Genomic DNA, 13,634 nt, shown 5'->3' with positions numbered 1-13,634 from the left:
AACTGTGCCCGCGCATCGATGAGCTAACTTAACTTTGCATATTTAAGCTTTGATTAGCACACTCAATTAAACGGCGAGTCTTCCTAGTTTTGAGACATTATAGGCGATAAAACGTAGTTTATCGATCGGAAGCTTGTGGGTTAAACGCAGGTTGAACAATATCAATCATTGGAATAACATAATTTGTGTTATTGCTCCCACGCATACTTCGCATAATAAATATTACTCCAGAATGAAAACCTCGCGAGAATGAGTCGATAATGATTATTTCATATCTATTTTGACGCTAGAAACATCTGCTTTGTGTTTTTTTTATTGAATTCCTTTATATTTTTTGTTTGGATTTTGCAACAACTTACAAATGAATGAAATGAATTGCGCGCCAACTCGACGAGTGGTTAAGGCACCCTTTCCAAATTTATTGGAATCATGTTAGTATGAAGATGTCAATGAATCAGTTCATAGTGTCCACATAAAATTGCAAAAATAAATTTGACAACTGTGGCTTGAATGGTTAGCTCTCTAAGCTGATCATAACGACCATAAAATGGTCTAAGTTGATGAAACACATTTTTCTCAATGAATTCAATGAAATTTAACATTCGGGAAATGTCGCATTCGATTAAATGTTACATTCGGGTAAATTTAACATTCGAGTAAATGTTGGATTCGAGTAAATGTTACGTTCGAGTAAATGTTACATTCGGGTAAATTTTGGATTCGGATAAATGTTACATTCGAGTGAATGTTACATTTGGGTAAATGTCGCATTTGGGTAAATGTTGCATTCGGGTGAATATCACTTTCGGGTAAATGTTACATTCGGGTAAATTCCACATTCGGGTAAATGTCGCATTTGGTAAAATGTTACATTCGGGTAAATTTAACATTCGGGTAAGTGTCGCATTCAGGTAGATGTTACATTCGAGTAAATGTCACATTCGGGTAAATGTTGCATTTGGTTAAATGTTACATTCGGTTGAATGTCACATTCGGGTTGTTAAAAATAATGTTGTTCCTTTTTCGCGAATTCTCAGTAAATCTTTCAATTTGATGATTCAAACAGGTTCGAATCCAGAATGTCTCAAAACGGCTAAGGTTATACCAATATTTAAATCTGGCGACTCAGGCCAAACCGACAATTATCGGCCCATATCGACATTGTCGGTTTTCAACAAAATTTATGAGAAGTTACTTATGAAACGTATCGTAAATTTCTTGGATACACATAGCAATTTGTACAACCTGCAATATGGGTTTCGTAACTGCAGTAGTACAACTGTGGCTGTAGTTGAACTTGTAAATCAGATTCTGGAAGACACAGATTCGAAGAAAAATGTGGGTGCCTTGTTCCTTGATATAAAGAAGGCCTTCGACACTATCAATCATGACATTTTACTAAAGAAATTAGATAAATATGGCATAAGAGGTATTGCTAACAGCATTATTCATAGCTATTTGAAGGACAGAAGTCAATATGTTGCATATGATGGAGAAATTAGCTCTAGAAAGAAAATAAGTATTGGAGTTCCACAGGGAAGCAACATTGGCCCTCTACTCTTTCTTCTTTATATAAATGATTTAAGCCAAATAAATCTCACTGGTACCCCCAGGCTGTTTGCCGATGACACAGTTATATTTTATCCACATTCAAACTTGATCAAACATGAATCAGGATTTACGATTGCTTCAGGATTATTTCTCAGTTAATCTTCTCTCGCTGAACTTACAAAAAACTAAGTACATGATCTTCCGCTCACCGAGGAAAGTACTTTCTCAAGCATCAGTTTTAGCTATGAACGCCGACATAATTGAAAAAGTTGACTTATTCAAATACCTGGGGGTACATCTAGACTCTACCTTATCTTGGGATGTCCACATAAACAAGGTCGCAAGTAAAGTAGCTTCTATGTGTGGAATTTTAAGACGTGTCAGTACTTTTCTCCCTTGCTATGCCATGCTTTCTCTGTAGTTTGCCCATATCCACTCACACTTGAGTTATTTGATCGTAACATAGGGTAGAGCTAGTAAATCAAAGCTAAAGAAACTCCAGACTTTATAAAACCGGTCCCTCAAAATTATTTTCAAATTTCCATTTTTATACCCATCGATCGGACTATACTCGGACTCATCCCGCAAAATATTGCCAATCTTAGGTTTGTGTGAGGAACAAACCCTGATAATGGTTCACAACATTCTACACAGCCCAGGAATGCTACACAATCTAAATATTGATACATCTCCTCGGATTCAGGCCAGACAAGCCTACCACCTTGCATGATCCCGTACGCATTCCAATTTCGGTCAAAAACGGCTATCCTTTATAGGTCCGACAAGATATAACAACCTACCACGCGACATTCAACAAGGTACGAACATTTTAACCTTCAAAACTAAGATCAATTGTTTTCTGAAAGAACAAATTGCGCAACTATTAATTTAATATACAATTATGTTCTATCATTACTATTATTGTCATTAAATTTGATGTTGTGTTTGTCTATATTGTTAAGTGTAAACCGTCATTAAACGTTTAAAAAATTTTTTTGATATATTTTACTGTGCTTCTTCAAAGGGTCTTGATCCACTAGAAGCACATGTACTGTTGTTTTCTCCCATTATTGCTTTAATTTTTTTTAGTTTAGCTCAACCATTTAGTTTCTATTTTTGTTTGTTATTACGTTATTTTATTGGCTGAGTTCAGTGTGTCCACTACCAGGGGACTCACTGTGGAGCCTTTTGGTGTGGGGGAGAATGGAGGGTATATAAAAAAAAAAAAAAAAAGAAAATGTTACATTCGGGTAAATTCCACATTCGGGTAAACGACCATAAAATGGTCTAAGTTTATGAAACACATTTTTCTCTTAGCACAAATTCTATAACAAAATTCAATGATCGGTCCTTCCTCTAATGTTTTTACATGCTGAAATGATAATAAAAACAGTACATTTTTGCTTACTTGACATATGTCACAAAAACTGTCAATAACAAAAGTAGAAAAACGAACCTCAAAAAAATCGGTTGTGTAACATTTACCTGTATATCATTCACCCGAAACACGTTTACCCGAAGCACATTTAACCGAATGTAACAAATAACCGAATGACATTTATCCAAATTGAACAAATATCTGAATGCAACATTTACCCGAATGAAGAAGGAAAAATTCCGACAAATCAGGTTTTGTCGAATATTTTGATAATAAATAAGATTTAATCAATACAACATGAGAGAGCCATAAAAATACGCAGTGGAATGAAAAATTATAATGAGGAAATTTGAAAATGATGAGGTAGACCTCGCTGATTCATTTTTTAGAAATTGAAGTAGGTACAATTAACATGCCGTCTTCTTTCCTCTATTCTATGAATTTAATAATGACTGTTTGAAATTGACAGTTTTCTTGTAGGTGTATGGGCTAAGTGATCCAAATAATGTTTGGATGATGGATAATGTTTATAATCGAATTTAAAAGCCCATCATATAAACAAAAGAAATAATTTAACTAGTATAAAAGTGAAACTTTACCCTTATTGATAACATTGAAAAATATAATAGTTAACGCCGCTTTTTTCGATTTTTTTCGACACGCACTATACGAGTTTTTGGATACCAGTTTATGTATGAAAGTGATCATTTTAATAACCAAGTATTTAATTTGATTAATAATATGTCGATCATCTGAATCGGTCAAGTAGTTCAAAAGTTATGAATTTTAGAAAAAGGTCATTTTTGGCAAAAATGCAAAAAATGTTTTTTTGGGGCCACGATAAAGAACAAAACTACCATAAGATAAAGAACAAAACTACCACTTTTCACGAAAATCTGAGAACCACTATATCGGCTTGGCATGGAATGGCTGCATAAAGATAAACGTCACATTCGGGTAAATGTTGCATTTGAGTTAATGTTGAATTCGAGTGAATGTTACATTCGTATAAATGTTGCATTCAGATAAATGTTACACTCGGGTAAATGTTACATTCGGGTAAATGTTACATTTGGGTGAATGTAACATTCGGGTAAATGTTACATACGGGTAAATCCTACATTCGGGTAAATGTCGCATTCGGTTAAATGTTACATTCGGGTAAACTTAACATTCGGGTAAATGTTGGATTCAGGTAAATGTTACGTTCGAGTAAATGTTACATTCGGGTAAGTGTTGGATTCGAGTTCGGGTTGAGCTGCGGCGGATGACAGACGTGTGCGTTTGCGCTCTGCTTTATTTTTCCAGTTATTGTGTATTTTTGGCTCAAAAAAAAGTTCAGTGCTACGATAACGTGATTTAGAGTTGCGAATAATCCATTGTAGTTTTTTTAAGTCTCTGGATAAGTGTAACTAGTTTGATCATCCACTTGGAGAAAGCTATTTTTCTGTTGGCGAGACGCTTGATGAACATGAAAGAACATGTTTTTGCGTGTGAATATATTCCATTCAACGATGCACGTTATAAGTGTGAGTGCGTTAATGCGGTGCAGACAAAATCTCGGTGGCTGCCACACTGAGAGAAATATTTAGTAAATATAACGAATTTTTTGGTAAATAATACCAATCTATAGTCATTTTCGACCGTACTAATAGAAACGCATGTCAAGCAGAACCATGATTTGTAAGCCCAATATCGGCTACATTTTCCCGCTGAAAATGCACGTATCAGAATTATATCCATATTATACCTCCGTATTGCATTATGGCAACAATGAAAATGGTTAATACTCTTTTTTCTCACCAGCTTTCAGATATGACATTATTCAAGTTTACAAATGTTATCGAGTAAAATGTACTAAACTCTTGTAGGGATGCGGGTTTGTTGACAATATGTACAAAAAATTTGTACATTCTACTAATTTTGCATTACCAAATGTATTTGGTAGTTTTCGACCGGGGATTTTTCTAAGTGCAGAAGAGCGGTTGAATAATTTTATTCCTGTTGTCATTATAACTAGTGATCCCCGATAATCGTTCAATTAATCGAATAATCGAATACTTCCTACACAAATCGATTATTAATCGAACGAATACTGCACAACCAATAATCGTAGCGAACGAATAATTTACGTCGATTAATCGATCCAAATCCAGAGAGAGAAAAACGTACGGCTGTTGCAGTTTTATCCTGAAAATCAATCTTTATCTTTAACGTTTGTAAACGATGATCAATGGCGTCAACGCGAATTAAGCTTCGTTTACGACTTTAGTGGAGCGTAAAAGACAATAATTTATGTTCAGGAGGAGTGAACACTTTTTTGATTCCATATGGCTTTCTAGCAAATGAGAAATATTAGTCTAACTAATTATTTCTCTCAGTGTGACGATTAATCGATTAATCGATTATTTGGGGCGATTAATCGTATCGAATAACAAACTGCTGAAAACTATTCGATTAGTGGAAGAACGATAATTTTTTAAAATCAAGGATCACTAATTATAACGTGATTTTGTTTAGTTTAAATCTCTCAAATAATATGAAATTAAGAATGTGATAGTGACGCGTATCTTGTTCTGTTTTGTGTATTTTCTCCGTTTGTTTCCGCGCGTGGAATTAGCTTGTGTGTATGTGTGTTTCGCTTAATTTAACACAGCACAATCGCGAAACTTTTGATAGTGGTTGTTTATACCGCATTGGTCTTTGCTCAATGATCACATGTAGTTAGCGGTTTCAAGATGTGTATTTTGACAGTGTGATACAGTGGATACAACCACAGTGATGTATATTTTATACGAAAGAGTTTTTAATCAATAAGAACAAAATCTACACTCGAACAATAATTTGGTAAGATCATTCAAAATTATTAGATAAAATTATTTTAGTACGCTCGATGATCATAATATATTGCCAATTTGTTTTAGATGAGCTGAGTTCTGTCGGTTATCTTCTCAGGTTTCATAAAGACAACTCTTTGCCGTCGCAATAGAAGCTCGATAAAAAGTATGCTGGATGACTTAACTTAACAGTTATTCCGGACGTGATCACCGGTCCGATTGATTTTAGAGAAGTTCTCTCGATTACCTTATCAGGTTTTTAAATGATGTAATAAATATCATGAACATGTGATAAATAACAGAATAGAACAGTCGTTCCAATTAATTCTATAGGTTTTCTTCCACAGGCTACCTAAAGCTTGTTGTGACACATGGGATTTTCGAAATTTCGCTACTCCGAGTGATCGACAGTTCGCATTTACATAATCACATCACTTACCTCAGTGAATCCTGATTCTTACCTCTCCCACTAACAAATATCCCTTCCTTGATAAACGCTAGGGAACCACGCTATAGAGGCGACCCTTCTGGCGGCGAACATCATACTAACAATCCTTCCCTTCCCCTGGTGACTGTAAGAACATGGTCGGCGTCGTTATTGACCATTTAAAGCTCGAATCACTGAAAATTGCACAACGCGAATGATTCGCTAGTCCCAAGCGTCATTCTGTGTGTTCTTTGTGCGATTTGGATGGTTCAGGTCAATCACCGAGAGCAACTACGAATTGTACAGTCTACCCAAGCTCAAGCTAATTCGGGTAAGTGTTGGATTCGGGTAAATGTTACATTCGAGTAAATGTTACATTCGGGTAAATGTCGCATTCGGGGGAATGTCATTTTCTGGTAAACGTTACATTCGGGTAAATGTAGCATTTGATTAAATGTTACATTCGGGAAAATTAACATTCGAGTAAGTGTCGTATTCGAGTAGATGTTACATTCGAGTAAATGTCACATTCGGGTAAATGTCATATTCGGGTAAATGTCACATTCGGGTAAATTTCACATTGGGTAAATGTCACATTCGGGTAAATTCTACATTCGGGTAAATGTCACATTCGGGTAAATGGTACATTCAGGTAAATGTTACATTCGGGTAAATTCTACATTCGGGTAAATGTCTCATTCGGGTAAAGGTTACATTCGAGTAAATGTGGCATTCGAGTAAATGTTATATTTGGGTGAATCTTACATTCGGGTAAATGTTGCATCCGGGTAAATGTCACATTCGGGTAAATGGTACATTTAGGTAAATGTTACATTCGGGAAAATGTTGCATTCGGATAAATCTTACATTTGCAGCCATTCTCGAGATATTTTAATAAATATTTCTAATTTATTGTCGTTTTTATGGTAAACTTGCTGACCCGGCAAACTTCGTCTCGCCCAAAAGGTATTTTTTGTTAATAATACATTAAAACATTCACATTTTCTTACTAAGCGCATGTTCATGGGTCCAATCGCTGTTCATTGATTGATCTTCTAATCGAGTCTTTAAAATTACCTTTTACTATAAAATTCCTAGTATTTCTACCAAAGTTCATTATTCAATTTGCTTGATCATTTAGAAAGGGGGGAGGGGTTCGAGTCATCATAAAAACATTTATTGTCCCTAAAACCTGCATATACCAAATTTGGTTCCATTTGATTGATTAGTTCTTGAGTTATGCACAAATTTGTGTTTCATTTGTATGGCAGCCTCACCTTAGAGAGGGGGAGGAATGTTGAACCACCACAGAAACGTAAACCGATCACTAAAACCTCTATATGTTAAGTTTGATTCATTCCATTTGCTTGATTAGTTCTCGAGTTATTCAGCCCTTAGAGAGGGGGAAGGAGTGTGATATTCGCATAAAAAAACGCGTTAATTGGAAAATCCACGTTAAAAAAAACCTCGTGAAAAACCGCGTTAAAAGTCTTGAGGGTACACATGTACACATGTATATGTTAATGAAGTTACTCAGATTCAAACATCGTTTATCAGTCGAACAATCTTCCTTATAGTGAATAACAGTATACCACAATGGTCTGCAACAAAATTTTATCGTGTTGTAGATCGTTTCTGAAAGACGATAAGAAATGTTCATCTGAAAAAGATTTTTTACCGTGTCAGTGATTGAGAAACTTAAGTTAATGAGATGCAATATTCTTCTAAATACATCTTTAAAAATTCGCGGATCATATAGAGATAAACGGCATGATCTGCAAAATAGAGATAAGCGGCACGATCCGCAAATTTTCAAAAATGCATGAAATGAATTTGTAAATTCCCAAATGCTATGGAAAACTCATATTTTCTCCAACTCAAACGGAATACTAACTTTTATTCGAATAAAAAATACTCATGCTTTGTCATTCGTCGATTTCATTTGGAATTGCTCAAAATTTTGTTTAATCGTGTGTCCACATTATTTCAAGTTTTCATAAAATGCTTGGTCATCGATAAGGAGCAGGGTTGTCAACTATAATTTGAAAAAATCAGGGAGAATGAAAATAAAAATCAGGATAAATCAGGATAGCTCATATTGGGTTGTCCGAAACGTTAATATCGATTTTTTGGAAAACAAAAACATCATTTTCAATCAAAGCATTATAATTTAATGTTATATCCATAATTCTATGTCTTCCTTCCTTCGGGCGAAGAGAGGATATGTAAAAGAATTGATAACCATCGTAAAAATCTTCGCATAAGCGGAAATGCTAGTGTTTCGCTTAACTTTTTGAACGTTTATATTTTTTCCGAAAAACCTACAGCATCACTACAGAGATTTGAAGAGAAATCAATATTCAAATTTCCACTGAACTCATCATCAATGCTTTGGAATAAATCTTTACTCAACAAATGAGGAAAGCATATCAGCAGAGGAAGACTTATTTTTAGAATTTTCCCCAATTTTGACGATATTTAGTACGGTTATAGATATATTTACCATAGGCCCAACTTTTAAGTTTATTCAACTTTGAATCAGACGAACAAATTACATATAAAATCTTTTTATATTAACTGTGGATCCGAAAGTAGTCTCTTGAGTAATTTTACACTCTGAAACGTATTCCTACATTAATAACACTGGGGATACATCTACATACACATTATCCTCAATAAAGCAATGTTGTTCCTCAAACTTAATCTCGTTGTAATTTCATAAATTCGTCAGACAATCTGGTTAAATGAAATTTTCTGGCAATGTTCTGGGAAGCCACGAAACAATTGAGGGTAGAGATAAAAAAATTAAGTACGAAGTTTAACTTAATGTAAGATATATACAAGTGCGAGCCGGAGAACTATCATGACAGAAAACTATGGCATGGAAACCAGTAATTTATTACGAATAATGTAAAGATTACAAAAATCAGGAAAAATCAGGATCATTTCAGGAAAATCAGGATAAATTGAGTATTCGTCAGGATATCAGATAGCGTAGTAAAAAGTCTGGGAAATCCTGATAAGGTTGGCATCTCTGATAAGGAGTCTATGTCGCAAATTTCAGATGATATGAATTTGGTCATTTAGCATCCCGAGATTCAGTTGTCTAAAAATTTGGACACAATAAGGGAAGTTAATGTGAAGAATAAAAAGAAACTACCAATAACGATGAATATCAGCCCTGATGAGTAATCAACATTGCTCATGTCGCTTACCCAATTTTTATGAGGAGCTAAATTAATCTTATTCTGCTCATTGATTTGATAGGGCGTTTCCAATCAATAATAGTTCACGCGGCGCCTGATAGCTATAATATGTCATAGAAATGTGGACAGATTCCGAAGTGTTATCTGTGTGGATGGCCATCGTGAAAATTATAAAATCGATAACTAGGTACTATCGGTTTTTGAACTTTTACGTATTCCTGAAGCGCAATGAATCAACGAATAGATTTATCAAACACTAATTATGGTCTAATAACTAACATCCTTCTTCTTCTCCAAAACAATCATTCTTCAACCTCTCTTAATCGAGCTTCTATTAATTTACCATTTTCAGCACATTTGCATACTTCCATCCTGTTTGTCTGTCCTACATATCTCAACCGTTCATTGCAAACTGCAAAATAATGCGGATTACGGAAAATATCATCGCAGTCCCACTTGATGATGCAAAACGATGATAACTAAAGTCAATAATTAAACTAGCCTTTAGATCGCGAAATACATTGCCCCCCAACGGCCGCAAACCATGAGACCAATGCTAACCAAAATAATTCTACTTTCACAAACGCGCACCTGAATATTATTCATGGGCATCAAAGATGGCAATTTTGACGCAAACTTTTCACACCTTAAGCCCACTGTTTGTTTGCTATCATCCATCTGATGCGCCGCTTGCGAAAAAGGGAAGACCATTTTACTCTTAAATTAACACATCACAAAAAAAGGTAAACTCACACGCGACGCGAGGTCTCATGAATTGTTTTGGCTCTGGTGTCCGACGTCTGTTTGGTTTTGACAATATCAGGTCAGAGCTGGAAATATTTGCCAGTGGAATTTCCATAGACTGGGCCAAACCCGTCCTGAAGTATGGGGAATGTTGTGCATAATTAGCAAGAATCGGCAAAGTGCTAACCGGTAATTAATGTTACCATTGCCAGACCCTTCTGGGTGGGAAGTTTGGCTATTTTTTTCAGCTGATGTGTGATGGCCATCGTTCGGATTGTCATGACCTTCGCAAATTATTTGCGTCTCACATTCTGGCTGAGGGATACAATGCACAGATAATGTCTCTTCTCAATGGCCAGGAAAGATGTTGCGCTTCTTACGCTGTTGATTACTACGCATAGACACTAGTCCGTTCTGAAATTTGCATAAAGTTGTTCAATGTTACATAAGAAGAAAGATAAAAACAAACTTGATACCTAAATTCTTCATTGACGTCAGTTCTTTGAAATTAATTCTCCATTTTGGAGTGTATTCCTGTATTCTGTTCTCTGCTCTTCCTTTCAATACAATCGGATCGCGATCGACACTCATAGTTGAGGCTCGACCTTGACTTCCAGACAATGATATGGCAGTCCTTTCAGCATCGGTGAATGCTACAGATAACTTAAAATAGCGAGGGTAGGAATTCAGATTCTCATTTCCCAAACTACGAATTATTTTCGGAGATGTTCTGGGTATTTATCATCGGGGAATCAGGAATGTGTGATAGTACTTTTGCACTATCTCATGGGTTATGAAACGTAACGTAAAATTTAATAAAGGTAAGGGTCGAGCATTGAATATAATGTCCAATCTTAGCTAAACTTACTGAATGCAATTAGTAAAATTTGTTCCGAAATACATCGCATATCTATTTAAAAAGTATCGCGAAATTTGTGTTTCCGCGGGTTTTATATATTCGATTTTTTTTTGTGGCGTTATAATGGAACTCTTATGTCGACAAGCTCGACCATTTGGATTGTTCGGTTAACATTGGGAAGCTACTTTGTGTGCACGTGTTTTGGTTCATTTTCGATTTTTGCTTATGACGAATTTCAAGACAATTCGACTGGCCATTGGCAGTAAAGATATTGGTAGTTTAAGCAACTTTACATAATTGAAATATACGAATATTTCAAAAAAAAATCCTTTATTTTTTACAAAAATTTATAACTCAAAATTTAGTCAAAAAATGAAATATTGGAAATTGTTTACAGTAACGTTTACAGTAATAAATACAATAACGTCTCGATTTTATCACGTCTCGTGTATATCACTGAAAATATTTCGATTTTATCACTTTTTTTGAAAGATTAGATAAAATATGAAAAGTTCAATTCCACTTTAAATTGTTGGACAAAACATGAGATTTATTCAGAATTTTTTTTCATGTATTCATGCCGCTTCTTGTGATCTGTCGTATTCACGTTAAATTTTCGTACTGTGTAATTTGTAAGGTATACCACGTATTTATTTTGAAAGTCCCTCCTATATTTTGAGAAGCTCAGAATCAACAACTATGGGTGATTCTGAGTGACTTTCTTTTGATTATGTGTAGTGAAATACACGGTTCGATATAGAAATTGTGAATTACACAATAGTCATTTAGGCGTAAGAGTATTCCTTATGTTCTTCCATTGCCCAGTTCGACTGAACAGTGGAGACAGTTAATATGATCATTAATGTGTTATTAAAAGCATAACAGCCCGATGATTTTTGCGTGGACGTAATTTTTTTTCATCCAAAATATATATTTTTATTAAGACTTAAGTTCAATATTTCGACAATGTTCGCTTACAACTATTAACATAGTTGTAAGCAAACATTGTATAAATATTGAACTCCCGGCCCCGTTAGGATGACGCCATATGAGTCTTAATAAAAATATATTAGGCTGTCAAAAAAGTCCTGCGGTATTTTTTTTTAACTTTCATTTGTTCATAAAATTAGTTACAATCATCTGTTTTAAGTCAAATATCAAATATTTTGTTCGATGACTTGTTCCCAACGAGATGCCAACTTCATAATATCCCTGTTATAGAAGCACGCTTCCTTATTGGCAAAAAACTCGGATAGCCAATTTTCACAGGCCTCTTTTGTGGCTAACTTCTGACTACCTAGCTCGTTCGCCATGGACAAAAACAGGTGGTAGTCACTTGGTGCAAGGTCCGGACTATACGGCGAATGCAAAAGAACCCCCCATCCGAGCTCCCGGAGCTTCTGGCGCGTCACCAAAGAAGTGTGTGGCCTGGCGTTGTCCTGATGGAAGACAATGCGGCCTCTGTTTATCAAAGATGGCCTCTTCTTCATGAGTGCTACCTTCAAGCGGTCCAGTTGTTGGCAGTACAGGTCCGAATTGAGCGTTTGGCCATAGGGAAGCAGCTCATAATAGATTATTCCTTGACAATCCCACCAAACACACAGCAGAACCTTCCTGGCCGTGAATGAGGGCTTGGCCACCGTCTGAGCCGCTTCAGCGGGCTTCGACCACGACCGTTTGCGCTTCACGTTGTCGTAAGTGACCCACTTTTCATCGCCAGTCACCATCCGCTTCAGAAACGGGTCGATTTTGTTGCGATTCAGCAGCGATTCACATGCGTCGATACGGTCAAAGATGTTTTTTTGCGTCAACGTGTGTGGCACCCATACATCGAGCTTCTTTGTGAATCCAAGCTTCTTCAAATGGTTAATAACGGTTTGATGACTTATCCCCAGCTCTTGGCCGATGCTACGGCTGCTACTATGCCGGTTTTTCTCGGCTAATTCAGCGATTTTGTCGCAATTTTCGACGACAGGCCTTCCGGAGCGAGGCTTATCTTCGACGACCTCTACACCAGAACGAAAACGTTGAAACCATCGTTGTGCGGTGGAAATGGAAACTGTATCGGGTCCATAAACTGCACAAATTTTATTGGCAGCTTGAGATGCATTTTTGCCTTTGTCATAGTAGTACTGTAAAATATGTCGGATTTTCTCTTTATTTTGCTCCATATTTGCGACACTATAACTCACGAACGACTTAACCAAACAAAACACTGTCAAGGACTATATTATAGCTATATATTAAATACCTTTCCAACAAGCTATAGTATGACTCGATACAATGAATACAACTAGAACTACGCGCTTACAACAACACCTCGCGGAAATACCGCAGGACTTTTTTGACAGCCTAATATATTGTGGATAAAAAAAAAACTACTTCCACGCAAAAAGCATCGGGCTGTTATGCTTTTAATAACATAATAATGATCATATTAACTGTCTCCGCTGTTCGGTCAAACTGGGCAATGGAAGGACAGAAGGAATACTCTTACGCATAAATGGCTTATGGCATAAATGGCATAAATGGCACAATTTCGTTGATATAAACATGTAACATGTAACATGGATCAATCCGGCTCTGTTACAGCTGAAATGTTAATGGGCATAAATAAAATAAACAAATGGGA

General features: G+C 35.9%; 1 protein-coding gene across 1 annotated transcript in view; it reads right to left on the bottom strand.

Annotated features, from left to right (window-relative positions):
• The window catches only part of LOC129779381 (putative inorganic phosphate cotransporter), an 81,175-nt gene that overhangs the window by 48,638 nt on the left and 18,903 nt on the right, over positions 1-13,634 (bottom strand). The window lies entirely within an intron of this gene.

The sequence above is a fragment of the Toxorhynchites rutilus genome, chromosome 3 (assembly GCF_029784135.1).
Source record: "Toxorhynchites rutilus septentrionalis strain SRP chromosome 3, ASM2978413v1, whole genome shotgun sequence".
Lineage (NCBI taxonomy): Eukaryota > Metazoa > Arthropoda > Insecta > Diptera > Culicidae > Toxorhynchites > Toxorhynchites rutilus.
This window is presented reverse-complemented; position numbering and strand designations above follow the sequence as displayed.